Source organism: Zea mays, chromosome 10, assembly GCF_902167145.1.
Source record: "Zea mays cultivar B73 chromosome 10, Zm-B73-REFERENCE-NAM-5.0, whole genome shotgun sequence".
NCBI classification, from domain to species: Eukaryota; Viridiplantae; Streptophyta; class Magnoliopsida; order Poales; family Poaceae; genus Zea; species Zea mays.
In genome coordinates, this window is record NC_050105.1 from 106199900 (window position 1) to 106209418 (window position 9519).

The 9519-nt window shown below is 45.8% G+C and overlaps 1 non-coding gene across 1 annotated transcript; it reads left to right on the forward strand.

Moving 5' to 3' along the window:
* Positions 1-5110: 5110 nt before the first annotated feature.
* On the forward strand, positions 5111-5249 carry LOC111590368 (small nucleolar RNA Z247). The gene has a single exon (XR_004853496.1). It is a non-coding gene; the product is annotated as a small nucleolar RNA Z247 (small nucleolar RNA).
* Positions 5250-9519: the final 4270 nt, after the last annotated feature.

The window sequence follows — 9519 nt, forward strand, 5'->3', positions numbered from 1 at the left end:
TTGCGCGCTCGGCGCTCCGTCATGCTTCTACAACTATATATTCCTCTACGGGCTCCTCTACTATCTCTACTATCGTATTTACGCAACCTTAAAATCTCTACTCTACTTAAATCACCAGTTTGAGGTGGGGTTTGAATCCACACCTTGATAGAAGAAGAGTGAAAGACAGTAGAGGAAGCTATCTAATCAATAGAACATTATGCTCAAGTGTTTATAATATTTAATATAAATTGTATATATATATATATTTTTGTAAAATAAAAAAATCGTGTCGGGCTGGGCCAGCACTACGGGACGCGGCTTCGGCCCAAGCACCGCACAGGGCTCGTGCCGGATTGACCCATACACTATTAAATGGGTCATGCCTCGGGCTGGCTCGCCACACACGACCCATTTGACTATCTATACCTTCGCACGATAATGATGGTCATCGCTTCAATTACCACCACCCCGTTCGTCATTCTACTTCTTTTCTCTCTCCTCTCATGCCTCTACCTTCGCGCCACCCCATTCTCGACAGAGGACGCCTTCTCCCCGTATTCGTCCGACACCAGCTCCGACACCGACTCGCGCACTGGCTATTGCACGTCCACGAGGACGTTTCACATCATGCGCGCACCATTGTTTTCGCCATCGTCGGACGTCCCGTTCGTCTTCCTGACCTTCGCCCTGTTCTTCCTCCCCAACCTGCTGCCTCTTCTCACGGTCGCAGCCGCGAGCCAACCGACGCTCGTCGACGCGGGTACGGGACGAGTCAGTCATGTTCCTGGCCTTTCTCTGTGCGTGTCGTTGAGGAGGACATGGTGGCGCCTGCCACGCTTAGTTTATCTTGGCGATGAGGAATCCAGGTCTGAGATATTGGACAACCAAAGCTTATAGCGTGGCAACAGTCGGCATATGATACGAAGTTGGTGCTGGTGGTGTGTCGCTTCAGCGGGTCCAGGGCTAGGAAGACACTCACATTTTCTCGCCCTTCTCGGACTGACGCCTGGTGCGGGTGCCTCTCGGTTTGGAGCTGCTCCGGCTGGACTTTTTTCTTCGCTTGCATGCTCTCTCCCTATATATCTAGTGGTATACTACCTATGTCGCCTCCAGATGTCCAGGTCTTCGTCGTGTCCTTCTCCGGCAACGAACATGTATGTCCACCTCTTTTCTTCCCCTCCTGCTCTACGAAACCTTGTAAGTGGGGGAGGCGAGGGATGGGGTCTCTGATTTGCTGTCTATGGTACCCGTGCGTTCATAAAAAATATTATGTGAAGACCGGAGACAATCAATAAAAAATCTTGAGATATTTTTGATGGTTAATTTACGTGGGTATTGTTGTGAGCCGTCGCAATGCACGGGTAACCGACTAGTTTCTACTCTAAGAGCTAGTTTGTGAGCCACAGAACCAGAGGGAATTGAAGGGGCTAAAATCCCCTCCTTATTCAAAATTGAATAAGGAGGGGATTTTAGCCCCTACAATCCCCTCCGGTTTTTGGTCTCCCAAACTAGCCCTAAAAGAAGTATTTCTTTCTGGTCAGTGAGATTCTCTACTCTATCCTATAATACCCCGTGTTCAAATTTACCCTAAATATCTGCCCACTACCGGAATCACGTTCTTTGCCGAGTGTCTAAGACACTCGGCAAAAGCTATTTTACACTCGGCAAAGCCCGTGTTCAAATTTACCCTAAATATCTGCCCACTACCGGAATCACGTTCTTTGCCGAGTGTCTAAGACACTCGGCAAAGGCTATTTTACACTCGGCAAAGCCTTTGTCAAGTGTAACACTCGGCAAAGAACACTCGACAAATATTTTATCGGCAAAGGGTTCTTTGTCGAATACTTTTTTCCGGACACTCGGCAAAGACTTTGCAGAGTGTCAAAAAGCACTCGGCAAAGAAAAACACTCGGCAAATTAAGAATCGAAAAAAATTAAAAAACAGCAAAACATTTTTTAAAATTCTAGGAACAACTATCCAACCTTACAATATTACTTTACCCATTGCCCTATCATTTTTCACTATTATTTTGAATCAATTTTATATGTTTTGTAAATGGTAAGATTCGAACTCACAACCTCTCTCTCGCGCATACTCTTCTATACCACTACACTACTACACCAATTATGTCTATATTACATTTTCATTCCCTATGTACTATAACAAAACGAGAGTAATTTGATTATTTAAGGCACTAAATGAGTTCATTTGAAAATGTGACCAACTATAAAGTTGCATAACTTTTTGAGATCTACAAGTTTTATTTTAATAATTTCTATATCCGAGACCGTTTACAAAATTTGAATTTTAAATTTGAAAACTTCACACGAATTTTTCAATGATAAGATGATTTCAAATCAAAAAATTGTCAACTACAAAGTTTCATTACATTTCAATACCTACAACTTTTTATTTTTGTGGGTTTTTCCATCCGAGATAGTTTGAAAAATTCAAATTTCAAAATTCAAACATAGTTTTGCATAACAAGATGATTTCAAACCAAAACATTGTCAACTACAAAGTTTCCTAACTCTTCAATACCTACAACTTTCATGTTGGTGGTTTTTTCTTTCGAAGTCGTTTTCAAAATTCAAATTGTAAATTTTTTAAATTCAGACGTAGTTTTCGTTGACAATATGACTCCAAATGAAAAGGTTGTCAACTATTAACTTCTATAACTTCTCAAGATCTACAAAGTTTATTTTGGTTGTTTGGTCATTTGTTGGTTCTAATAATATGCACAAATTCTATACGTCTCTCGTAGTTTCATAAACTACGAGAGATATAGGTTTTATGAACAAATTTATTTTTATTTTGTCGTATGAAGAAATGTTCAATATATAAATTGTACATCATGATGAGTTATACAAATTTGTAGTTGAAAACTTTTTCATTTAAATTAATTTACTACTTTAAAATGTGATTTTTAAATTGTCTTTGCCTAGTGTTAGAGAAAAAACACTCAGCAAAGAGCTCTTTGCCGAGTGTTGTATTTGTGACACTCGGCAAAGAGCCCTTTGCCGAGTGTCAAAAAAAGACACTCGGCAAAGAAACTCTTTGCCGAGTGTCAAAACTAAACACTCGGTAAAGAGCTTCTTCGCCGAGTGTTTTCTTTTACCGAGGGTTTTTTGCGTGACACTCGGCAAAGAATATGGCACTCGACAAAAAGCCAAATTCCGGTAGTGACCCTATACCAACTACCCCATAGTCTATCATTTTTCCCATACTTTTTTATCCCCACCCGCATGCATATGCCTCCGTGGGCGCGAAGATGGATAGAGTTGACGCCGTACAACACATTATATAGCGTTTCCAGGTCCCTACTGCATGATAGCACACCCGTTTGAGTATTCCGCTGCACCTCGTTTCTATCATCACGTTACACTAAAGGTATATAGCGTGGGTAGGGCTAAAAAATAAGCTCGTGGCTCGCGAGCCGGCTCGAGATCAGAGCAGCTCGCGAGCTGAGCCGAGCCTGCCTTTTAGGCTCATTGTCGTAGCGAATCGAGTCGAGCCGGCTCGCGAGCTGTGTCAAATTACTTAATATATAGAATAATGATGAATATTGGCTAATTTTATAGATAGACAATTTGTTCTTAGCGTTTCATGATAGATATATGACAATTCATAATTTAGATTACTCATAATGATGAACGATATCTATATATTTCATATTTATATACTAATAATTCACTATATAATACAATTATATATATCAGGGTGTGGCTCGCGAGCCGAGCCTGTCTCCCCAACTCGTGAAATAGACGAGCCGAGCTCGGCTCGACTCGTTTCCAGCCCTAAGCGTGGGTGGTAGAGTGCCAGTGCGAGCAGCCTAACAGTGCTATTTGTCTCTCTATATTAAATATTTATATTAAAAACATATTTCACGTGTTTTTTATAATCTTAAATATCTTATATTTTTTTAGTTTTATTTAATCTGCTACATACAAACATAGAGACAAAAGATAAAAAAATCTTTATATAAAAGAAAGAGACGTATTTTATATTCAGAGAAAATTTTAAAGGACAGTATTATAAGATACACGTGAACATTTAATACAAACAATTATATAAATTAAATTACAATCATCCATCTCAGGTTTACGATTTTTTTTTGCAAATAACATCTCACACTCTACTATTCTGCACCACTTTCACCCTCTATACACTTCCACCCTGCCTTATACTGGTAGGGGAATATCAAACGAATATTCGCCAAAACCAGAGGCGATCTCATCCCCCCAAAGAGTACGGACAGGTGCGTCCCACTTTGACGTCGTCTTCGTGCTCCTGTCTCTACGTGATTCCTCTCTCCTTGGCAGTTCTTCCTGTTCTCCGGCATTAGTGGGCGGGCTCGCGGCCTCACTGCTCCATCATCCCCCTGTGAAACAGATAGATAGATGCATGTATGGTAAGTCACATTGTAACAAATCTGACCGAGATTTGTGGTGGACTGCATCCTTGAAGATTTAGTTTGTTGCTATCCCTGTAATCAAGGATGCTCTCTCAACAAATCTCGGATCACTATTGTTTGCCACAGCAGAGGCTTTTTCTGCCTATATTAACACACGCGGCCTCCATGGAGGTGAATACGCTTCCACAAATTATCATATGGTACCAGAGCCTACCTCTATCCACTGCCCAGAATAATCGCCATGATGAACCTCGTCACGAGCGGTCTCCTGTCCTCGGCGCTAGGCCATCCTGTGACAGAGAAATTAACCAAGACAAATTATACCCTATGGAAGCTGCAGGTATTGCCTGCAATCCGCGGTGCCCAGCTTACTGGGTTGATCGATGGATCCAAACTGCCCCGGCCATGGAGATCGAGGGCATCGACAAAAACAAGGAGCCGAATCCGGCTTATGCAACCTGGCTGGCACAAGACCAGCAAGTTTTCGGCTACATCGTCAACTCGCTCTCCAAGGAGATGATGAAGCAGATCTCTCACTGCAACACCTCGGCGTCTCTCTGGAAGGCGCTGGAGGAACTCTGTGCGTCGCAAACCAGGGCGCACGCAGTGAACACGCGTATTGCCCTGGCTACCATGAAGAAGGGACCATGAGCATCGACGAATACGTCGGTAAGATGAAAGCGTATGCTGATGAATTAGCAGCTGCAGGCAAAGCACTTGATGATGAAGAACTCATCTCCTTCATCATCACCGGCCTCGATCTCGACTACAATCCGGTCATCTCCGCCACTCTTGGACGTGCTGATCCGATCAGCGTCATCGAGTTCACATCACAACTGCTCGCCTTTGAACAACGCCTGAACCTCTATCAAGGGTCATCCTCCTCGTCAAGCTTCTCCACCAACATGGCCTCACGGGGTCGTGGAGGCGGACGCATGTTCCGTAGTCGCGGTGCACGTGGCCGTGGAAACGGTGGCCGGGGACGCGGGAGTTTCAACAACAACTCTAGCTCGGGCAAGCAGAAGGTCCAATGCCAGATCTACAAGAAGGTGGGCGTCCACACAGCATCCGAATGCTGGCACCGTTTTGATGAGAATTTTGTTCCTGAAGACAAGAGCGTCAATATTGCCAATTATGGTGAGTATGGTGTAGATTCAAACTGGTACACAAATACTGGCGCCACGGATCATGTCACATGCGAGATGGACAAGATGGTGATCCGTGACCGCTATCATGGTGGTGATCAGGTCCACACGGCAAATGGAGCAGGTATGGACATTAAACACATTGGTCATGTCATCTGTCATGCGCCTGGAAGAAAAATTCATCTTAAAAATGTGCTACACGTTCCTAGTGCTGCTAAAAACCTTGTATCTGTTCATAAATTAGCTGCGGATAACAATGCTTACCTTGAGTTTCATCCAAATTTCTTTTTATTAAGGATCGCATCACGAAGAAAATCCTGCTGGAAGGAACGTGTAGAGGAGGTCTCTACCCTATGCCTGCGGCTGCTTTCAAAAATAAACAAGCTTTTGTTGCATCCAGTAGTTTGTCGTCCCTAGAAATGTGGCACAGTCGCCTAGGCCATCCTTCTTTTGATGTCGTTCAGCAAGTACTCAGTAGCAATAAATTACCTTGTTCCTCGTACTCGAGAGAAACCATAGTTTGTGATTCCTGTCAAATGGCCAAGAGCCATCAATTGCCCTATCAAAGATCATTGAGTAAATCTATGTCTCCATTAGAACTTATTCATTCGGATGTATGGGGGCATGCCATTGATTCTTTTGGGAATTATAAGTTGAAAGGATCACGATGCCCAAGAGGGGGGTGAATTGGGCTTTTCTAAAAATCAACACTAATTAAAACCTAAGCAAGAGCTAAACAAGAGCCCAACTTCACCCCAACAACTAGCACTAAGAAAATAATACTAGAAATGAAACAAAGCTAAGACAATGCTTCAAATACTTGCTAAACAAATACACAAAGTAAAGAGCTTGAATTAAGTGCGGAATGTAAAGCAAAGTTTAGAAGACTCCTCCAATTTTTCCCGAGGTATCGAAGAGTCGGCACTCTCCACTAGTCCTCGTTGGAGCACCCGCGCAAGGGTATCGCTCCCCCTTGGTCCTCGCAAGAACCAAGTGCTCACTACGAGATGATCCTTTGCCACTCCGGCGCGGTGGATCCCTCGAGACCGCTTACAAACTTGAGTCGGGTCACCAACAAGATCTTCACGGTGATCACCGAGCTCCCAACGCCACCAAGCCGTCTAGGTGATGCCGATCACCAAGAGTAACAAGCCATAGACTTTCGCTTGACCAAGAGAAGCCTAATGCAAGTGGTGTGTGCTCTAGGTGGCTCTCACTAGCGCTAATGAGGAACAAGCGCGGATTATGATTCTCTAATCTCCTCACTAGGCTTTTTGGTGCTTGCAATGCTCTACCAATGTGCTGGAATAAATGTGGAGTGCAAGACATTGAATATGGTGGGTGGAGGGGGTATAAATAGCCCTCACCCACCAACTAGCCGTTACAGGCATTTTACTGCGCGATGGCGCACCGGACAGTCCGGTGCGCCACCGGTGCGCCAACGGTCACTTCCAACGGCTAGTTCTGACAGAGAGCCGTTGGACTCATGGCGCACCAGACAGTGAACAGTCCACTGTCCGGTGCACACCGGACAGTCCGGTGCGGTGTCCGGTGTGCCACTAAAATTCAACTCTGAACACTGCGCTCTCGGGTTTCTGCGAAGTGAAGACACTGCCGTGGACCAGCCTGGCCCCACCTGGCAGAGGGTGCACCGGACAGTCCGGTGCACACCGGACAGTCCGGTGCCCCTAAGCCAGAAACCCTAAGTCTTGTTTTTCAGCTGATTTTCAAATCGGTTTTCGCTCTAACTTGTGTGTGAGTTCTAGAGTGACACCTAGCACTGTATATGAGTGTGATTGTGTACCAACACTACACTAGAACTCTCTTGGTCAAACTACTCATCGACAACCCCTCTTTATAGTACGGCTAAAAGAGAATAAAAGACCTAACTAAATCGCGAGTGTCCACATCTCCTTGACACTCGGACTCCGTAGACCTTCACCTTTTGTTCCGTCGTTTTAGCCGTCGCTTCGAGTTCTTATTTCCGGGATTGTTTTCACCGTTGTAGTACTTCTACCTGTCATGCGACCTAACTTACCATTTGTCTCTGCAAAACACACGTTAGTCACATATAATATTACGTTGTCATTAATCACTAAAACCAACCAGGGGCCTAGATGCTTTCAATCTCCCCCTTTTTGGTGATTGATGACAACCCTACAAGTTTTGTGAGAGTAGTTTGTTTTGAAGATTCTGTCAATAGAAAGAATGGTTAGTTATACTCAGTAATCTTTGACAGAAAGAATGTGTACCATAATAGTAAGAGTGAGCGCATACACATCATAAGATTCTTGTTCATAAAAAAGAGAAGGTAAATTAATGAAACAAGAGCTAGAAGACTGGTGATATGATATAAGGTGAAAACATAATACACACAGTCAATCATACGCAACGAGAGTATATGACGAGTTTGTGAGCCAAAAACATCAAGCTAGTACAGAGAGTAGCAGGCACATATATTACATCAAAATGACTCTGACTCTCTAACTCCCCCTAGCTCTCACAACTCATATCTCTCCCCCTTTGGCGTCAAACACCAAAAGGGACCTGAACCTAAACACCTGAAGCAGGAGGAGGCGGCGGGGGCGCATCCGGTCGAGGTCGAGGTAGCAGAGCAAACGCCGACGGAGGGTCAGAGTCAGTCTCGGATCCAGGATCTGCGGTAGAAGCTAGAGCTGGTACTGACTCGGACTGAGGCCGAGCTGCAGGAGCTACCGGAGCAGAAGCGGTCACAGATACTGCCACAGCGGTAGTGGGAACAGCAGATGCTGGTGGCACTGGCGGCTGCGGACAGACAGAGCTGAGAACCGGAGAGGTGAACGCCAAAGTGACCGGCCGGAGCGGAGAGGTACCAACAGGGGGTCCAGACAAAATCGAAGGCACCACTGGAGCGTGAAGCGGAGGAGGCAGAGCAGACTGAACTGGAGGTGCTGAGATACCAGAATGCTGAAGCATGAGAGCCATGAATGCCCTATTCTCTGCCCTATCCTGAATGAGCTGCTGCTGAAGTGCATCCTGCCTGTCCTGCATGCTCTGAAACATCGAGAGCATCGTCTCGGATAACCGGGCCTGCTCGGCTGCCAGGTTGGCCAGAATCGCCGCAAGAGCAGGGTCCAAAGCCGGAGGAGGAGCAGGGGCAGCACGAGAACTCCCAGCCTCATGATCATGTGAGCGTGGAGGCATAGGAGGCGGAGGCGGAGGAGGAACCCCAAAATCATCATCATCATCATCATCAGCGGTTGTACCCTGAGTGTCAAACTATCGAAGAGCTGCATCCTCGGCCTGAGTGTCAAACACAGAAGCAGAAGCTGGCACTGGAATCTCAGGAGCAGGACGGTAAGATCCAAATACAAGGCGTGAGGCCTCAAGAGTGCTCTGAAATCGAGGTGGCTGAATCAGCTGCGCAAAGATGTGGCATAAGTAGTGAGCATAAGGTAGCTGCCGACGAGCACGAATCCCATCCAGAACGGTGTCCTCGATCTCACAGATCAGAAAGTCCACAACATCAAACTCAGAGTGGGATACCAGGGCACCAAGGAGCCAAAGCTGAATATGAGTGGTAGCCTCCCTGTATCCCATCCTAGGCAGGAGTGTCCGTCTGATGAGCTCATATAAGTACTTCGCTGCTGTAGTAAAGTCTGCTGGAGAACGTCGCGACCCATCTGTGAAAGGCGGGCGGAACAGAGCCGCGACGTGAGCTGTCCCTGGAGCCACATCGCCGTGAGGGCGACGCGGAGGGTCAGAAGAGCCGTAACAGAGACTGTGAAGGCGAGTCGTCGACTCTGGGAATCCAAAGAGCTGTCGGATCTGACTGGCAGTGATCGTGACATCCTCTCGCTCAAAGCGGAACCTCATCCAGTGATGATCCGGGTCAATCCAAACGGAGGCGTAGAAGACGCGGACCCACTCCTCAACATATCTGCCGCTGATAGTCAGAAGGGTCAGGAGGCCAGGCAGATAGGTGAGATGCGCCTCAG